This window comes from Pteropus medius, unplaced genomic scaffold (genome assembly GCF_902729225.1).
Source record: "Pteropus medius unplaced genomic scaffold, Ma_sr-lr_union100, whole genome shotgun sequence".
In the NCBI taxonomy this organism is placed as follows: Eukaryota; Metazoa; Chordata; class Mammalia; order Chiroptera; family Pteropodidae; genus Pteropus; species Pteropus medius.
In genome coordinates, this window is record NW_024351730.1 from 33586212 (window position 1) to 33607470 (window position 21259).

Consider the following 21259-nt stretch of genomic DNA (forward strand, 5'->3'; position numbering starts at 1 on the left):
GGAATGGAGATAAGGCATGTGCAGAAGAAAATGGATGACTGTATATATATAACTATCCTTTACATATTTATAATGGTAACCACATGCCAAATATTCAGAACCATTGTATATAACATAAAACAAGAAGGACCAGAGGGAAAACCCACAAAAGCCAACCAAAATAAAGAAAACAGAAACACAATGACAAGGAAGCAATGGAAACACCGAGCTACCAGAAAGCAAAAGATAAAATGGCTATGAGAAGACCTCATATTTCAATAATCACCCCAAATGTAAATAGAAACCCTAAACACTCCACAAGAACAGTACTAGAAATAATAAGCAAATATGGTAAAGTTTCTGGATACAAAATCAATGTTCATAAATCCATAGCATTTCTATACTCTAATAATGAAGTGTCAGAAAAAGAAATGGAAAAAATAATTCCTTTTGCAACTGCAACAAAAAAAGATAAAATACCTAGGAATAAATTTAACGAAACCTATATAATGAAACTGTAAGACCCTATTAAAAGAAATCGAAGAAGATACAAAGAAATGGAAAGATATTCTGTGTTCTTGGATTGGAAGAATCAACATAGTTAAAATGACCATATAATCTAAAGCATTATACAGATTTAATGCAATCCCCATCAAAAGACCAAGGGCATTTTTTAAAGAAATAGAACAAATAATCATCAGATTTGTATGAAAGCACAAAATACTCTGAATTGCCCAAGCCATCCTGAGACAAAAGAATGAGGCTGGAAGCATCACTCTGCCCGACTTCAAATTATACTACAAAGCGACAGTAATCAAAACGTCATGGTATTGGCAGCAAAAAATGCAGACCAGTGGTATAGATTTGAGAGTCCAGAAGTAAACCCATATTTATATGGGCAAATAATTTTCAACAAAAATGCCAAAACATGCAGTGGAGAAAGGAAAGCCTCTTCAATAAATGGTTCTGGGAAATCTAGAAAGCCACCTGCAAAAGAATGAAACTAGACTGTTGTCTATCACCACACACCAAAATTAACTCAAAATAGATTAAGGACCTGAATACAAGACCTGAAACAATAAAATGCATAGAAGAAAACATAGGAACTAAACTCAAGGACTTGGACTTAAAGAGGATTTTATGAATTTGACCTCAAAAGCAAGGGAAATAAAAGCTAAAATAAATCAATGGGACTACATCAAACTAAAAAAGCTTTTGCTCAGCAAAAGAAATCGTCAACAAGATAAAGAGACAACCATCCGAATGGGAAAATATATTTGCAAGCAACGCCTCCAATAAGGGCCTAATATCCAAAATATACAAAAAACTCATACGACTCAATAACAACAAAAAAAAATGATCCATTCAGAACATGGGCAGAGGACCTGAACAGAAACTTCTCCCTAGAGGACATACAAATGGCCAAAAAATATTTGGAAAGATGTTCAACATCGCTAGCTTTTAGGGAAATGTAAATCAAAACCACAATGAGATATCATCTCACATCTGTTAGAATAGCTATTATCAACAGCACAAGAAATAACAAATGTTGGAGAGGATGTGGAGAAAAAGGAACTCTCATACACTGCTGGTGGGACTGCAAATTGGTACAGCCACTATGGAAAACAATATGGAGGTTCCTTAAAAAACTAAGAATTGATCTACCATATGATCCAGCAATCCCTCCACTGAGTATTTGCCCCAAGGACTTGAAAACCCACATCCGAAAAGATATTTGCACATTGATGTTCATAGCAGCATTAGTCACAGTGGCCAGGACAAAGAAGCAACTGAAGTGTCCTATGACAGATGATTGGATAAAGAGGTGGTACATATATACAATGGAATATTACTCAGCCATAAGAAGAGATGAAATACTGCCATTTGTGACAACATAGATAGACCTCGAGATAATCATGCTAAGCGAAATAAGCTAGACAGGAAAAGTTGAAAATCACATGATATGACTTATATGTGGGATATAAACCTAAAAGCAACAAAGGAACTGGACAAACAAACAGAAACTCATGGACATGGACTATAGATTAGTGGTTACCAGAAGGTAGGGTGTGGGGAAGGAGGGGGAGTAGATGGAGTAAAGGGGGTCAAATATAGGGGAGGAGAAGGAGGGTGAAGTGTGTAAAGGGGATCAAATATATGGTAGCTGAAGGAAACTGGACTTTGGGTGATAAACACACAATAGAATATACAGATGTCAAATTATAATGTATACCTGATAATTATATAATTGTATTAACCAATGTTACCCCAATAAACTTAATTTAAAAATTATATAAATAAATAAATAAATAGATAGATAAAACAATAAATAAATAAAACTCCCACAGCAAAAAAAGAAAAAATAAAATAAAATTCTCACAGTGTACATTTATTAATACAACCTCCAGGTGGAGCGCTTTCTTTTTTCTCGTTAAGCTGTTTCTATTAGTTTATTTCACAAATATTTATTGAGCATCTCCTATGTGCCAAGAACTAAGTGTTAAATACAGCTTTGAATTAGACAAAGAGCCTACTCTCAGGAGGCTAACAATCTAATGAAGACAGATGATAACTGTGTATAGAAATTTATAAATAAAATCATGTCAGATAGTAATATGTCTTATAATGAAATTACAGTGTAATGGGAAGCTTCCTTGAGGAGATATCAATTTAGTGAAAACTGGAGAATAAGTAAGAAATAGTCATGCAAAGACCTGAAAGTAGAGTTCTTTTTTCTTTGATTGTGGTAAAATATTTATAACATAAAATTTAGCATTTTTAATGCCATAATTTATGTCATTAGTACATTCACATTTTTTGCAACCATCACCACCATCCATCTTCAAACCTTTTTTCACTTTCCCAAACTAAAACTCTGTATCATTTAACATAACTCCCCATTCCCCTTTCCCCATTAAACATAACCACCATTCTACCTTCTGTTTCTATGAATTTGATTACTGTAGGTACTTCGTATAAGTGGAATCACACAGTATTTGTCCTTTGATGACTGACTTATTTCACTTAGCACAATGTCATGATGGTTTATACATGTTGCAGCATGTGTCAGAATTTTTAAGGTGAAATATTATAACAATATTCCATTCTATGCATATACGGCATTTTGTGACATTCATTTGTTGATGGACACTTAAATTTTGCTTCCATCTTTTAGCTATTATAAATAATGCTGCTATGAATATGGGTATACAAATCTCTCTTTGAGTGCCTGCTTTCGATTCTTTTCACATATACCCAGAAGTAAAAATGCTTATGCTTTTGGTATCAGATACAAGAATTCACTACCAAATCTGATGTCATGAAGTTTTTTCCCTATGTTTTCATCTAAGAATTTTATACTTTCAACTCGTACGTTTATATCTTTTGTCTATTATGACTTAATTTTTGTATATGATATACAGTAAGTGTCTAACTTAATTCTTTTGCATGTGGATATACAGTTTTCCCAGCACCATTTGCTGGAAAGGCTGTCTTTTCCCCATTGGATAGTCTTGGCACCCTTGTCAAAAATCATTTGACCATACATATGAGAGTTTATTTTTGGGCTCTCTATTCTATTCCATTAGTCTATATGTCTGTGTTTATACCAATATCACTGGAGTAGCAATTAAAGAGGACCAAAATTTTACCACCCTGAAGCTGCTTTTTAAGGATATTGATTTTAAGCTGTTTTTTAAGAAACAAGACTCAGAAGGAACCTTACACACACACACACACACACACACACACACACACATGACACACACACCACTTTTCTGCCCAAGAGATTCAGAAAGGAAAACCTACTTTAGGAAGGGAGCCTTGGCTAATTACCTTAAGAATCTACACTCTAGCACAAATCTGTTAGCTTGGTACCCCATGTCCCATGGCTTCTGAGTTGCCTAGCAAGAATTTGCCTGCCATGTATGTTTCATTCTTCCTCAATTACCTGTGAATCACACGTTCTCACTTCTGAAATCTAATACTCCATTCTCTCTTTCTCCTTTGTCCAAAAATGTCATATATGGCTAATGTTGCCTTGCTGTCTTTGAAATTTTCATGCTTATGTGAATTTCCCATATGCACATATTAAAACCTTGATTTTTTCCTGTTAATCTTTGTTAATTTATTAGCCCAGCTAGAAGAACTCAAAAGATTGGAGGAAAAGTAGTCATTATCTTTCTTATTCCCCAACAGGATCAGCAAACTTTTTCTATAAAGGTCCAAATAGTAAATATTTTGGGCTTCACAGGCCATTTGGTTTCTGTCACAATCACTTTACACTGCTATTATAGCACTAAAGTAACCACAGACAATACAGACCATAGACAATCAAATAGGTGTGACTGTGTTCCAATAAAACTTTATCTGTAAAAACAGGTGGCAGGGCGAATTTTTCCCGGGGGTAGTAGTTTAATAGCCTCTGTACTAGAGATCACAGTTGGGCATTTTCAAAGGCCTGAAGGAAGGCCAGTGTGATAAGAACAAACACAAGAGAGAAGGGAGATGAGGCTAGAGAGATAAGTAGGGGTCAGATCACCCACAGACTTGAAGACCATAGGAGGATTTGATTTATTCTCCCTCACCCACTCATTCACCAAACATCCATCAAAGACCTATTAGGAGCTAGAGATTCTGACTACATAGAAGTTAGGCTCAGTCAGCCTCACAGAGTTTTGATGTAGAGAAGAGGTGTAAGCTAAGGAGTCTTAATACAGTGTTATATTTTCTTTCCGAATCATGGCATATGCTCCATTTCATCACCTGAACCATGGGATCCCTGTAACGTAGGGAGGAGGCAAGAGAACTGAAATGTTAAATCAAGCTATATTCAGAGACTGTAATATGCTGATCAGCCCTGCAGGCAGACCGTGAGGAAACCTGTAGAACACAAGATTTCTGCTGGGATGCTAACAATCCATTTTCCCACACCCTAAAGGGAAAAAAGAAAAAACAGAGTACTTAGGTGGCACCTTATGAAAAATAAAATCTTTCATTTCCTATGGCTAAAACATGGGGAACCTATGGAAAGAAGACTGGGAATTGCCAGCAGGCCTTTCAGGCCACATACTCTTATCTTTCCTCCCTATATGTCCATCCATATCAAAGGAAAATGGATAAACAAAGTCTTTAAATTGTAACTCACAGGAACTAAATAATGACATATATGCTGGACTCCCCCACCTGGGGCTTTTTTCCCTTGTCTAGGCCTTTTGTCTTTGCTTTCTCTTGTCTTTGCTTTTCTCCTTCTCTAATAAACTTTCCTTTTGACTCTAACTTTGGCTTGTGTTTGAATTCTTTCTTATGCTCCACTAAGAACCCTCTTCTCTCTCAATACAGGGCTTGAGTTCCCCCTAATTGGAGAATTTGCTCTCTCCAGCATCACCTGCTTGTTGCGTTGTCCTCCTGCCCTAGTTCAAGCCTGTGTTAATTCTCTCCAGGAAAAGTGCAACAGTCTATTCAAACAGGTCTCAGTCTCTAGCCTCACCTCCTTCCAAGCCAGCCCCCTAGTGGAGCAAGAGACATTTCTAAAATGCAATTCTGATTGCACTCTCCAGTTTCAAACTATGTTGATGGCTTTCATCACTGTCAGAGTCAAATCCAAGTTCACAGATCATACAGGTAAGGCCCTGTATAATCAGGCCCTTCCAGCTTCTCAGCATCGTTTGCTCTCTCTCCTTTTGGTGGTAAATGCTAGTTGACACCCAGAATATCTACTCACACACAAACATAAGAACATGTTTGACTCATGATTAAACTCTGGGGTAATACCTACGTCGAAGAGCATGTAGTATCTGTGTGAATTCTTATTGGTGGTGTTTCTATCATAACATATGATTAAGAACTGAACAAGACTTAGTAATAATAAGAGCAACTACATATGGAGATAATCTATGCCAAGGGCTGTTAAGTCATTTAATCCTCACAACTACCTTATGGGATAGGCAGTATCATTGAATATTATAGATCAGGAAACTGAGGCACGGAAGAGTTACTTTCTCCAGGATCACACAGTTTTCATGCGTGATGGCATCGATATTCAAACCCAGAAATTCTAGCTACATTATCTGTAATTAAACACACTAAGCCCCCTCACTAAACCATAAAGACACAATTTTGAATTACAGACTGAAGCTGAGTTTGTAGTCTAAAAGCGCAGCCACCAGATGGTGACACTGAGGTCATCTGGATGCTTGTCAGAGATGTAAACTCTCAGACTCAAGCCCCAACCTACTGATTTAGGATCTCTGGAGGTCAGACCCAGGAAGCTGATTTTCAGCAAGGTGATTTTTTAAGCATGATAAAGTTTGAGAAGCCCCGTTCTTAAATATTCGTTTCTGGAGATTAAAGCTCTCAATGGAGGCAAAGCTAAGACAATAAGTGTATAATTTTGACGAAAAAAATTAAAAACAAATGTTTTTCAATGCACAAAAGTTTCAAATTATGACATAAAAAGAAAACCCTCGTACAGAACAATATAGATGTTAGAGGTCTTGGGAGGATGCTGAAGTACAGGATCAACCTGAACTTAGAGCTATTAGACCTAATGTTAAATCTGGCACACCTACTAACCAGCTGTGTGTGTTTTAGCAAATTACTTAACCAGAGCCTCAATTTCTTCATTGAAAGGTTAAAATAATAACCTAGACCTGAGCCCCGTAATGGTTGTGAAAAATCAGTGGGATAATATATGTGACAATGCTTTGTATGGAAGGACAGTGTGGTGATCAAGTTTCTTCTGCTGTAACTCTTTACAAAAGAATAATACGCATTTTCCCTAATCCTACTTCAGAAAAGATAGGATTTTGAATCTTGCAGTGACTTGAGAGAACCCTATTTCTATGGCATAGGTTGCAGAAGATACACAGTTGGAAGGAGGGGTTGCTCTGGGCTTGAGAAGAGAGGGAGTGGCCCCACCTAAGAGAATGGGGCCAGAGTCTTGGCACCATCTGCCAGGTCCTCTAACGTCATATTGCTCAACATTATTTCATTATAACATTGATGAGATACCATAGAAACTTAACTCTTCTTTATGTCAATTAGCCTATGGTAAAATTGTTTTTGTTATACATAATTTTGCTTAAAGTCACAGAACCTGTGAGTGACCTGTCAGTGACGCAAAATGAGGACTTACTGTATATGTCTCAGAACTCATCTAAAGCTTTGCAATTTCTCTCCTACCAAAAAAATTTAATTAAAACTTTCAATAGCTTAATATAATATTCAGCCCTGTTCATTCTTACTGCCTACCAATGGTTTGTATTATGTGGGATATTTACAATAGCTTCTGTTCTGATTGATCAATGCTCATGCCCCAAAGGCTGTTAAATTTTCTAATAACATCCTGGTTATATGCAGTGAAAGAAAAGAATGTCATTGGAAGCTTATTTCAAACAGAAGCAATTCCCCTCTGTTTGAGATGACTTCACGGGTTCATGCTGGGCCTACTTCACACCTCTGCCTTTACTTCCTTCGAATAATGGCAAATGGCTTCAGCATGTTTATTAAGACAACACGATTTATCATTTACCTCTTCTGGCTCTAGCACATTTCTTCAGCTGAGGAAAACCCATGCTCCTGCTCCGGAAGAACTGCCACGCACGTTTGGGAAAGAATTCTATTTCTAGGCTGGTGTTTCTTTTATTCGTTTTGTGAAGCTGTGACTTCCCCAGCCAACACTCTCCTTTCTTTCCCCTTTTTACTCCCATTGCTATTTTCTCCCTTCAACTAGGGACAGAATTGGTACCCTTTTCCTACCTATTTATTGTTTTTGTTTCCCCTCAGTTTGTCTCTTTGGATTAAGAGCTACTTTCAGATTAAAATGTATTATTTAGGACAAGGAACTACTCAGTTTAAAGAGGAACATAGGCCTCTCACAAGAAGATAAACATATTAGTTATATTTCTTACTAAAATTGATTTTAAACAATACAGTAGATTCATATGCTTTATAGTCTTCACTTCCACGTAGTAGGAGGAAGACACCAGTTATTTTTCTAGCATGCATAATTTTTAATTGAAGCCAAAATGTTCAGTGATCACTAACCATGCCCGTGTGAGGCATGATATGAATACTCGGTACTCAAATTACAAAAATTACAACAAGATTTCTGGCTCTGCTAAAAGTGGCCCACGCAATCTAAGAAGTAGCACATCTTCTCTCACTTGGGGTGACTTGGTTTATCACACTTAGGTACTGTTGAACAGAAACCCCCACACATAGAGATACTCCATCAAAGCAGGTACAACCAGGACAGGTACAACCAAGGATGCCATATTTTCCTCTCAGGCGTTCTGCATAAATCATGTGCTCAACCAAATGCTTTCATTCTGCCTGCATTCTCCCAAACTCTTCCCCCAATAAGCAAAAAACTTGGGGTGTTTAAGGCCTTGTTTACTCATGGCATGGTTCCTGGACCAGCAGCTCTGAGGTCAACTGGGATCTTGTCAAAAATGCAGAATCTCAAGCCCACCGCAGACCCACTAAATTCTGAAGAGCCTGCTTTTTAGTAAGACTTCCAGGTGATTCATATATTAAAATAGGAGAAGTACTGATTTCAGTGACACATTTGTTAAAGCACATGCCAAAAAAGAATAAAGATACTCTACTCAATATGAATATTTGAAAAAACAAAACCAGGCAAATAATTCACCTCAATTATGATGTGTGATGTTGGAAGGAAAGCAACCCAAACCTTAGTAGACAAGCAGTGATGATACACTTGTAGGTCTTCTTATAGAGGCTTCAACCAAAATCCATGTCCCTTAAAGTCCAGGAACTTTTGCCAGCTCTCTGGAGGCAAAAGAAAGAATTAGAGGAAACTTACCAGCCCAGGCTAGTCCTGAAACACCAGGAGGACTGAGGCTTTCCAAAAATAAACTGGCCTTGAGGAAATGTCCACAGTGAAAAGAACCGTTCCCAACTCTCCTTGAGTTCCTTTTTACTCCATTAACTGGGTATTACCCAATTTCTTTCTCATCCACTAGGATTCAAACTGACAACGAATCAGCCTGGGCTCCTGTTCCGGCATTCCTGGCAAGAGAGTGGGGAACAGGAGGAAATTCACGTGTCGGAGAGATATTTTTATATCTTTCTCTTTGTGCAACAGAATCCTGATGACAGCATCTCAATGCTACCAACTTTAGGAAGGATCAAAACCAATTCTAGCAAATAGTTTTGCTCAGTGTAAACTTCCTGTCTTTGACTAGCTCTGACGTAATTGGAGGGGGGCTCCTTTCATAGGCCCTGCCTTCTAGCAAAAAAAGTACAGGCAGGAAGATAACACAGACTGGGAAAGGGAGTGCAAAAAACCAAAGCAAGACAGCATTAGGTTTCAGTGTAAAGATCTGCCAGAGACTTGAAGAGAAAAGCTATATTTAGAACACACTATCCTTTTCAATGTTCTCCTTTTCTAAATTTTATATTCTGAAAACATAATGATGTCAAGTGAAATAATATGGCATATATGAAGAGTTTCTGGTCCCACTCTACTCGCCTGACAAGTTTTTTTCATCCAGTCCTTCCCAGCTACAAAATGGTGATAACAGTGACGCCTTCCTTACAGAGTTCGCATGGTAATATCATGAGACACGTGAAACGCTGATTATTGAATTAGCCGTGCTGTCAGTTCTTTCTTTTTTAAATCACCATCCTGATTCTTCTGTCTACTGTGCATACCTAAGTATGAATCAAGTATTCAACAGATATTTCTTAAAATGAAATGAAAGTTAAGAAATTCCATCTATTTATTTTTATTATTTTTTTATTATGGTAAAATATTTATAACATCAAATTTGCCATTTTAACCATTTTTAAGTATTCGATTCAGTGGCATTAACTACATTCACAATGTACTCATTAAGAAATAACTCCTCCAGGGTTTTTTCTAATGTGAGGATCACTTTTTAATTTGGGGGATCCCTCCTCCCTCATGGTAGTAGTAGCACTGTGAGTACTCCAGAAGAGAATATACATAATGCCAAAAATAACACAGATAACTCTTTTATATAAATTTGTGCTTTAATCATACAAAATACAATAAATCTTTGAAATATGCAAGATTATTCTTTATTCCAGATAGAAATAAGATTTAGCACAAGCCTTGGAATAAAATTGCTGCCATCCCTGTGGATATATCTGAACTTCTTTTAAATGTGTTCTACCTTTTAAAACAGGTTAAATTCATAAGGCTAATTATTTCTTTTTGAAGGGAGGAGAGGAACTAGCATTTACTGATACCCATGGGTACCAACAAAGACTCTAATTTCATCTCGTTCTTTATCATAAGCATGAATAAATGTGAAATTATTTATGTGATATTACTGTGATAATTGTCCTACTTATTGCACAATTGACCATTCTGTTGTGACGTAAGCATGGGCAAAGCAGAGGTACCTGTACCTCCCTGCAATTTAATTGATTAAGGCATGTGTACCTTATACTACTAGCACAATCGTCTATGTATAAGCAAGCCCTGGGAGGAAAAACCCAACCAAAATTACAAACTTCCTAATCAATGGCATATTTAAAAGAAGTGCAGACATAGCTATAGAGATGACAGAAATTTTATTCCAAGATTTATTCTAAACCAAATAAAGCTAACCTGGCAAATAACACATTTAAGGATAATTAAAACATATATTAAAAATAAATAAATAACCATGATTCTAAGAATCAGCTAGATACTATTCGTGGAAAAAAAGCAATGTAAGACAGGGTTCTTGTCCTCCTAGGGTTAACATCAAGGTTAGGAAGACAAGAGTAACACATATGACCTAACAACAGTGCTGGAGTAGTGGAGGAGAGCCCAGCATAGAAGCAGCAGATTGTGGATGTAGAATCCTTACTTCCCACTGATGTAGACCTATGGCTGACTTGGCTAAAGCAACTGAGTGAACTCTTAGTAAGGCTCAGAGTATCTAGGCTCAAGCCCTCGTGATTCCCATTTATTCCAGAACAATAAATATTAGACAATCCCTTGCTTAAGAAGTAACCAAAACCTCTTTTCCAATGAGGCAAAGCTAAGTGATTCCAATTTAGAGAACACATTGTTTTTTTCTGATAGAAGGTAACACAAACTAATTTTCAAATTTCCTCCCATGTTTCATGTAACATGTCATGTTATTAAATATCTATTTATGTTATTATTTATGAAATGTTAAATATGTTATTGTTTGTTAAATATTAAATGTTATTTTATATTATTAAATATAATTTTAAGACAATAGTAATTCAATATGAGAAGGAAAAAAGGAAGGAAAGTAGAAGAAAAGGAAGATGGATAGATAAAGGGAGGGATAAAAGAAGGTAAAGAAGAAAGAAATTAGAACCTAAATGTTTACCAGTAAGGTTAAATAAAATGTAGCATATGCATACAATGAAATGTTATGAAACAGTTAAAAAGGATGCAATAGAAATATATGTACTGTCTTGACAAAGCTATCCAAGATATATTAATTATAAAAAGCAAGTTGCTAATTAACACAAACCATACAAATGTTAAAACACATGCACACAGACAGACAGACACCCACCCACACACACTATCGCAAAACTATGTATTTCCATATATACCCATCTCTGTGTGTAGTTACACAGAAAAACCTCTGGAAAGACATGACCCAAAATACCAGCAATCTCTGGGAAGTATGGGATTAGGAAGTAGGGATTCTATGTTGAAAGCATACATCTCTATTGTTTAAAGACTTCCCTGTGTGTATTCCTATACTTTCCTATTTCTCTTAGAGTAAAAGCCAAAGACTTTTACAGTCAGTATCTCCTACACCTACTTTTCTGATCTCATTTTCCCCTTTACTGATTCTAATGTGGCCAGACCTATCTCCTTGCTATACCTCAACTATATATCCATTCACCTACCACAGGATCTTTGCACTGGCTGTTCCCTTTGTCTAGAATGCTCTCTCCCTATTTATCTATATGGCTCATTCCCTCACTTCCTTCAAGATTTTTTTCAAATGATAACTTCTCAATGAGGCCTACCCTGACCTCCCAACTTAAAATTGCAATCCATCTACTAGCATTCTTGATCTGCCTCATTTTATTTTTGTTGAGAGCACTTATCACCTTCTAACATATTATGTGATTTCCTTATTTATTGTGCTAGTTTTTCTCTTTCCAGTAGAATGTAAGCTCTATGAGGACATGGATTATTTGCTTTATTGACAAATTCTTAATTCCTAGAATTATGTGATATACCAGTAGGTGCTTGATAAAATGTATTAACCAATTCACAGTTCTTTAGAAGAAAATATTCATGTATTTTTTGCTTAGTGTTTTTAATAACCAAGATGACCACCTATCTTTCAAATAAAAAACAAATTCTAAAAAGTTAGAATAAAATATTTGAGAACCTCCTGGGTTCTGTGGAACAAAATACAAAAACCTTATTTAGCTCAAAGCTAAATAAGACAGATTTTATAGGAAAGAAAGGAAGGCCTTCTATTGACTTAGGCACACTAGCTAACAGTGCATATTATCTTACCCTGGAACATGTTTTTTTTCCAAACAACTAGGAATAAATGAATCGTTCCTAGAAATCTCCACGAAATCCCCAGCTATTTCTTTAAAGAGGCAAAGGGCCAGTGAAGGCCCCTTATTTCTTATAAGGTCATCACTGTATCAAAGGTGAAAAATTATAGCAAAAATCATGTTTATTAATTTCTTGTGGCATCCTTTATTTTCTTAAAAAAAAAAAAAAAAACACGTAAATCCCTAAGGATGTAGATGAAATTTTAATCCCCAGTCTTGTTTGAGGAGATATTGAACTCTCTGAAACAGGAAAGTAAGAAAGGTTTTAAACAGCCAGCTTCATCCCCTACTTCAAGAAGTGGTGAAGTCCTTCAGCTAAAGGTGACTTTTATCAGAATTAGCAGCATGGAAGAATGGAGAAAGCCACTTCAAATAAACAAGGCGAGGAGGTAGGGAAGGTATACTGTCATGACTTTTGTTTATTTACAATGTGTCCTTCCATAGACTGTAATTTTTATGTAAGGAAAGGCATGATCTGTACCCCAGTGCCTCAGGCAAATATTTTGCCAGTCTTACTGTTCCTCTGGCTTTGACCATTCCTCGGTGCTCTAAGAGGTAGTAACAGAGTATTTCTTAGCTTAGCCACTTAAAATTATGGAAGGCCTTTTCTAGTACTCTAAATTTGTTTTGTTTTCCAGCCTGTGTTGGTTTATAATGGAATCTTCACAATTCTCTAGAATGAATCAATACAAATTTGTGATAATCTATTCCTATGTTCCAGAGTATGGAAAATTTGCTCAAAAATTTCTTTATGGCTTTGAAGAAACGTCAAGGTTTAGCAACTGTTTATTAAGTGTCAAATTTTCTATGTTACATATCTTTATTATCAAGACTCACGATGATTATTTATAAGCTCCTCAGCACTTATAGTTTGTGTTTCTCATTTTGCCAATTATATTATAAACTTTGCAGAGTTAAGGGCTACATGTTAGGCTTTTGTAGTCCATAAGTATGGTTCTGTTCACATAGTAACTATTTAATCAAGACATTATAATTAGCATTATAAAGCAAATGATAATATAAACCAAACCTCTAAACATTAGTTAAAACAAAATCACACTTGTGGCAGAACTTTGAAATGCCGTATCTGCTTTAATGGCTGCTTCTGAATTTTAAAAGCCAAACACCACGACAGAAAATTAGTAAGTGACAGATTTTCCTTGTCAACTCTTAATAGTTACTATATATTAAACAGGTGACACGAGAAGCTCTAGGAGAGGGAAGTTCTAATCAAAGCAAGTATTTTTATTAGGTAGACCAACCTCAGCTCTCTTTATTGCCTGACACGTTTGTGCAGCTGTTTATTAACATTTATTAACGTTTAGAGTCTGAGAAATCTAAGTACAATAAAGTTTATGACTGGTGCCTAGATCAGCTCCACAGAGAAAACAGACTCTAAAGCAGGCAGCACTGCCTGATTTTTCTCTTTTTCACTAGGCTTAATTAAGATAGAGACAACAAATATAGCAAATTTTATATATTTACATAATCATGCACTTCAATGTTTGTATATATCTTCTGTTGCAGAGAAAGCAAGGGAAAGTGGAATGAAAGAAGAGATTTTAAAATGTTTTAAATTAGAAACAATGTGCCCCATAAGAGAGGAATGTGACAAACTATGGCGTATGATATCATAATTATAAAAATCTACAAGTATATGGTCTATATTGAAACATGGCATATGAACTCCTGGAAAGGAAAAAAAACTTTTGCTCTACCTCTTAGGTATAGTTCTTGGAGATCTATGAATTAAACTGACAGATTAATAGGAGGAAAAAGGTTTATTCATACAGAAGTAGCTAGTAGCAAAGTGGTTAAAGTTTGAGGCACATCTGCCTAACTTAGTAAGAAAGAGAGGGGAGTGGAGGAAAGGCTTCCATGGGAAGAATAAATAAATTTCTTTAGGAAAGAAAAATGGATTTTTGGGAGAACAACCTGGAGATAAAAAAAAATTTATGATAGTATGTGTTTACGAATATGAGAGTGGCCTTCTTCATCTTCTTCATGACCATGAAACTCCCCCAGTGCTGGATTTATGGTCATTTTACTCTTGGTCTCTCTCCTAGTAGTAGGCTCATGCTAAAGAGGGAATTTATGACAGTCTCATTTCTCAGAAGTTTCTGCATTTAGTCAGATAAGGAAAGCTTAAAGGCTTCTTTCTGCATCTGTTGATTTTCAATTGCCTTCAACTCAAAATCATCTTTATGCCAAAGTGGCATATCCTGGTCCCTTTCAATCTAAAGTTATAAATAGGTGGATAAAATCAGAACTAAAATAACATGAAAGTATTCACTGATTTTGAATTGTAAAAAAAGTATGCATGAATATGGCAGAGATTGGAAATCAGTTTGGAAAAAAGAAAATAAGGTTTTAATAGTTATTAAATTTCTTGTTCTGTAAATTTACTAAAGTTCATAGCCATTGGTCATTTTTTAAGTGAGTGAGGAAGAGGTATGAGACCATTATGAAAAAATTCAGTTGGGCAGGAAGAGAAAAAATAAAGAGAAAAATGTAGAAAGGTAGTGAGAAAAATGAAGGCACATAAGGGAGAGGGGAGAAAAAAAACAGAGAGGAACATTTCCTGAAAAAGCAAAACTGATACTTAGAGAGACAGAAAGTAGTGGCAGAAAAATGGGTAATTACTGTGTAGGTTGTATATTAACAACCCTATATGGTGTTATTATATCTACAACAACCCTATATTGTGTTATTATACCCATTTTACAAATGACAAAAATGAGTAATATCATGGTTTTCTTTTTTATCTAAATAACTTACTCAGCTGTTTAGATGAGGAGGGCAGGATTCAAGCCATTTCTAACTTCCCACTCAAGCATTTGCTCTGAAGCTTCTTATGCAGACATGTCAAAATTCTGGAAGACAGGTTTCCACCATCCATTGAAATAGTGACATATATTCAGCAACTTAACATAGATCATTTTGACACCCGAAACATTTTTTCTGCCTTTGTTTTGATAAAGTATTTTTTAAATAAATATTTTTTACCCCAATAAATTGTAAAGTTGTCCACTTTTGGAGAAATGACGGTGCTCTTCCCTCTCATCTACATCACTCTGGTGGAACACATTCATTCATTCATTCATTCATTCAACAAATTGAGTGCCCACTATGGCAGGATTGTTATAGGTAGTGTGTGTATGGGGCGGGGGGAGTTGGTGGGGGAAAGATTGAGTAAAAGCTACCTGGCCCCTGTCCTCAAAGGACTGCACAGTGACCTACAGGGTACAGCTTGGAAGCCAGTCCCTGGTTTGGCATCTAACAAACTGTATTATCTTGAAAATAAAATTAGATAAGGTTAGATTAGAAAACCCAATTCCTCTCTTTTCTAAGTTTCTATAAAGGAACTTTGGGGCAGAGATTCTCTCCAATGAACATGGCTTTAGGCTTTGTAATTAAACATGTCTCTCACATTTCTTTGATCCATAAGAGTAAGTTCAGCATCAGGGAAATATAACAGTGTAAAGACATTCTTGGTAGGACCTAAGAAGACTCTTACATTTGGATCTTCTTATGTTATCATTGTGTCTTGTTTCAAGCACCACTGTCATACTTTCTCAGCTATGCCAGCATAGCTTGCTAGAACTAATTGGACAAGATCTTAAAATAATGATGCTGGACCTACCTACTCAGTTTGGCTATAACTGAAGAAATTCGAAGGTTTCATTTCTCTGGTAACACAGTGATTTTTATTCTTTCTAGAAATCATCTTTTTGGAAGGGTGTACCTTCAAGTGTTAAAATGAGGCTCAAAAATAGATCTTTTCTTGTTTTAAGTATGTCATTTATGCATTCCAAACTTTTTTGAATGCCTACTATGTGCCCTGTTCTAACTGTTAGGACTATATAGAAAAAAAACAAAAACGAAAACTTAGTCTCTGTTCTCAAGGAATTCCCAAGCTAAAGATGAAGAAAAGGAAACAAATCAAGAGTTATGATATAAGGTAGTAAATGTTTGGATGGAATAGGTGCCATAGGAATTAATAAAAGAGGAACTTGATCCAGACTGGAGGAGTCTCAGAACAAACATCTCAGAGGAAATAATCCCTGAATTTTCAAGTTAACCAGTGAAAGAAAAGTGGGGAGATGTGTTGCAATGAAAGAAAAAAATGTACACAGACTGTGATAAAGCTTAGGCGGGAAGGTTGGAAGTGGATGAAATTATGCTAGAGTAGCACGGAATAGACCGCAAAGGAACAGTCATTTATCCAGCGCTAAGGAGTTTTAACTTATCTAGAAGGTGAGACTGAACGAACGCAAACATGAGTGTGCAGTGCTCAGGGTGTGGAGAATGGATGAGGGGTGACTCTGAAAGCAGGGAAATCAGTTGGGAAGCTACAGTGTCAGTTGTATCTAAGGAAAAGACAGTGATGATGAAACAAAGGAGACAAATTACAAACACAAAGGAGGAAAGGGGTCTGAGTGAGTCATCAATTTAGATGGATTAAAAGAAATAGATTTGGATAAGAATTCCATTTTGGATATGTTGAAGTTGAGTGCCCACAGGACCTCTGAGCGGAAATTTACAGTCCATGCCTGAATATTTGAACTTGGAGCTCAGGAGAGAAATCTGGGCCAAGAGTACAGTTGGAAGTCATTAGTGTACAGGTCATAAAATGTATTAACTTTTTGAGCTAAAGGCAATGGAGACCTTATAGTCTCAAGAGAAACTTCAGTCCCCTACAATATAAACTTACAAACAAATTATATTAAACATGAAGACATATAGACTTTAGAAAAAGAATGTATTGGCTTGCACCAGGAGAGTACACCCTGAGAAAAGAATTGAGGTAGACCTGGAGAACACCAACAACCAGAAGACTGAGAAGAAGCTGCTGGATACATAGAAAGAAAATCATACAGGTACTGAGAGAGGAGACCGTTTCAATGGGAGAGGGGCGCCAGGAATGTTGAATGACGAAGAGAGGTCAAATAATATAAAAACTAAAAAGAATCACTGTATTTATCCAATAGGAGGTCATCGTGGACCTTAGAAATGGATGTTTCACCAGTGTGGTGGAGTCAGATGGCAGAATGCAGTGAACTGAGGAGTGAATGAGAGAAAGAGAAATGGGAACCATGAATGCTTCTTCAGGAGTCTGATCTGATTAACTTTGGTTAACTTTTGTTTTTGTCTTAGGCTTCGGTCTTGATGTGCTTTTACTCTGTTCTCTCCTTTATCCTCGACACTTTTTCCAATTAATTTATTCTTCCTGGTTTCCAGTGAATAGCTGCAGCATTCTCAGGTTCCTTCTAGAATTTTTTCCCATCTAATTATTAATGTACAAGTACTTATAACCTTATCTGACTTCTGAAATGGAAAATAACTGACTTTGGGATGAAATAGGGCTGGGTTTCAATCCCTAGCCAGTCCTCAGGTAGTTGCTTTTTGTATTTTGTTGTCTGCAGGAGTTTTGGTCTGTACAGAAATCCTCTCAAATCAGCAGTGGGTTGTTATCGAGACTCTGCTAGATGGAGACAGCTCTTCCCTACACTTCTCTGCCCCTCTCTGGGTATCTAATCTTTGCATACTCAAAAGTATGCACATTATCTAGAAATGGCCATGTCAATTTAATATGATCTCGCAATTCTAGCTCTTCCCACTATACGGCTAGAGAGTCCGTCCATCTCTTAGTATATATTTTAAAGAGAGAATCTGATGACTGTTGACTAAAGATTAACTCTATTCAGGATTATGTTGTCCAAACACCAAGAACTGTCTGTTGCTATAAACATGGTAACCCGGGCCAAACGGTTAAGCAAGAGCAATGAACAGAGCAGAGTTCCTGGGAATGAGGGTTTGAGCTGGACAGAAACCCCTGTGGAACCTTGGACAAAGGCCTTGATTTTTCCAGTCTCATCTGCAAAGTGGATGATGTGCTGTGTTGCTCAGAATCTACCTTCAGGACGGAAGGAAATATTCCCCTAGCTGCACCACCAGGGGACAGCTATCGCCTGCCATCCTCTACAGGTATTCCCCTGGGCGGAAGAGCCTCCTTGCCGACATACATGTCCTCTTGCCAAAGACTGCCTGCATCCGATGACTGACCGGTGTTGGGGTAAGAAGGCCTGTTCCCCCAAGCCCACCAGGGGCGCGAAGGAAGAGCTGGGCAAGGGGTTCTCTCAACTTTAGTTTTGGCATCTGAGGCGGGTTTCTGTCTCAGTGGGGCTGCGCCCCCACCCCCCTCCCCCCTCCCTCTCCCCCCCTCCCCCAGAAAGGAAGGAACAAGAAAACAAAAGGCGGGAGGGAAAAGGCAACTAGCTGTCCGGCATACATCAAGGGACTGAAAGGAAAAGTTCTCCGGCGCCTCAGGTCTGGGTCTTTCGCGGCCCCTCATAAGGGCACCGCAGCCAGACCAGTGGTGCCCTGGTGCGGGACAAGAGAAGGCAAAGAGCCGCCCTCCAAGCTTTTCACGCCTGGGTGGGGGAGGCAGGGCGCCCTGGCGGAGCCCTCACTCTCCTGGTGGAGGTGCGACTTGGTCGAGGAGGAAAAAATCATGAATCCTGGGCAGCAGCCCCACACCGCACCCTTCCCGACCAGGGCCCAGCACCAGAGAGCACCTCGTTCAGCACTAGTGTCTCACTGGAGAAAGGCATTGTAAATGCGGGGAACGGGGGAAATTCTTCACACCCCATCTCCAGTTTCTTTCAACACCAAGGAATTCACACTGGGGAAAAGCTTTATAAGTGCAGCAAAACAGGGGCAAGTCTCTGGCTAAAGCTCTAGCCTTATTGTATGCAAAGTTCACACTAGAGAAAAGCCTTATGACTGCAGTGAATGTGGAAAATCCATTAGTCAAATCTCCAGCCTTATTGAATATCAGAGTTCACACTGGACAAAGACCTTATGAGTGCAGTGAATGTGGGAAAGCCCTCAGCCTAAAGTCTCACTTCATCTGGCACCAGGAAGTTTCACATGGAGCAAAACCATAGATGTGCAGGGAATGTGCTGTATCCTTGTTCAGTATGATGCTGGAGGACAGCCTTTGGGAGAGAGACATCTCTCTGAAGTTGAAACTCACATCTGAACACAGTGGGGAGATTCCCCATAAGCTCCAAATATGTGGGAAACTTCTGGAGCAATATCGCACTTCCTAACCTGCCTGGGGCCCTTGCCAAAATTATGTCACTGCCAGTTTCTATGGCACAAGTCATTTCAGCTCTGCCACCTTCTAGGCCCATACAATTTTTGAATAAGGGGCTGGTATTTTTGTTTTTCGTAAAATATGTAACTGGCCTTGCCTTTGGCCACCTGCCTCCTTAGACATGTCTTTTGGTCCTTGAAAGAACTTACTCTTAACATGTGACCAAAGGCTCAGTGACTTCATTGGTTATGTCTCTCTTGCCTCCAAACATCTTTGCTTCACCTGTCCAGGTGAACACTGATATCTTTCTGGTATAATTCACTTTCCTCATTCTTCTGTCTCTGGACAAAGCTCTTTCAGGTATATAATCAACCACTACCTTCCCTAGGCCCTGCTAGACCCACCCTGTTATTAGACATATGCAATAGTTGCTCATAGAAAGACGAACTTATTGGACTTCCATAAGTGATCATCTAAATCCTGTACTGTTTAAAGCAGTCATTTTGCATTCATTCATTCACACTTCCTCCCCAGTTATACTCATTTGGCTTGGACATAATTTAGTTCTCTAGCTTAGTTTATTTAGGTGACATATGCTCAGTTACTATCTCTAATTAATGTTCGTCCATCTACTAAGTTAGAGTTTCTGAATCATTTCTATGTACTGCTTCATTTCCACCAAAGGTATTTCTACAGATGGATGTTAATAGATAATGTTTGTAAATTAGTAAATTAGTTTTGATTTTGCTAATATGTTAAGGAGGTGTGGCAAAATAAAACAGACTTTGAAGTCAAAGGAGTCTGGACTGAGTCTTGCTATTTATTTATTAGCTGCCCAAAGGCTCCATTTCCTCATCAGCAAAAATTAAAAAGGCTACCTTGTGGTGGTGGTGAATAAATGAGATAATGTATACAAGAGCACATAAGAGACCCTTAATTTTTTATTTTCCCTTCTCCATATTCTAAAGAAGCAATATTAGGGTCCTTCATGCAGCACTGCTCTTTTAGGTTTTGTTCAGAACAAGATTTTCATACTAACTTATACTTTATAAAGGCCTAACTGATCATTGTCTAAGGAAACACTAAAATAAGTAAGATATCATTCCCTCACCATTAAATACCATATTTAACGTAATATTTAAGATCTCTAATGCCCATTTCCCCACTAATAAAATTAATAAAAGTTAATTCAATACATTAACTTACTCATTCAGCAAACATTAATGATTAACAATCCAATAAGCATTTCTTCTTTGTTAAACATAAAAAATACTAGGTATAAAGTTTGGAGAAAACAGGACAGATCTCTGCTGCCATGGTTTGCCAAGTTACCATCAAGGGATATATTCTAGAAGAGACCCTTGCGCTAATAGATTGCAACTACTATATTTTATTTAATCAATGATAGGACGTTAAAATTTGCTTATGTTAAATGCATAATGCAAAGTTCTGCACTATCATTTCCAAACAGCCGTTTCTAATTTTTAATATACGGAGATACTGCAGTGAAATACACTACAGGCACAATATTGTAGAAATCATCATGACCATTTTCCTCTGATGTACCAAGAAGAAAATGAAAGAGATGAATTTTATTTCAAATTAAATAGATTGAATAGATAAGTGCAT

The 21259-nt window shown here is 37.3% G+C and overlaps 1 long non-coding RNA gene across 1 annotated transcript in view; it reads right to left on the reverse strand.

Annotated features, from left to right (window-relative positions):
- The window catches only part of LOC120588307 (uncharacterized), a 48848-nt gene extending 32758 nt beyond the window's left edge, over positions 1 to 16090 (reverse strand). The window contains exons 1-2 of the long non-coding RNA XR_005649222.1: positions 15307 to 16090; positions 8807 to 9657 (exon numbers count right to left, since the gene is read on the reverse strand). This is a non-coding gene — a long non-coding RNA (uncharacterized LOC120588307). The remainder of the gene's footprint in view (positions 1 to 8806; positions 9658 to 15306) is intronic.
- Positions 16091 to 21259: the final 5169 nt, after the last annotated feature.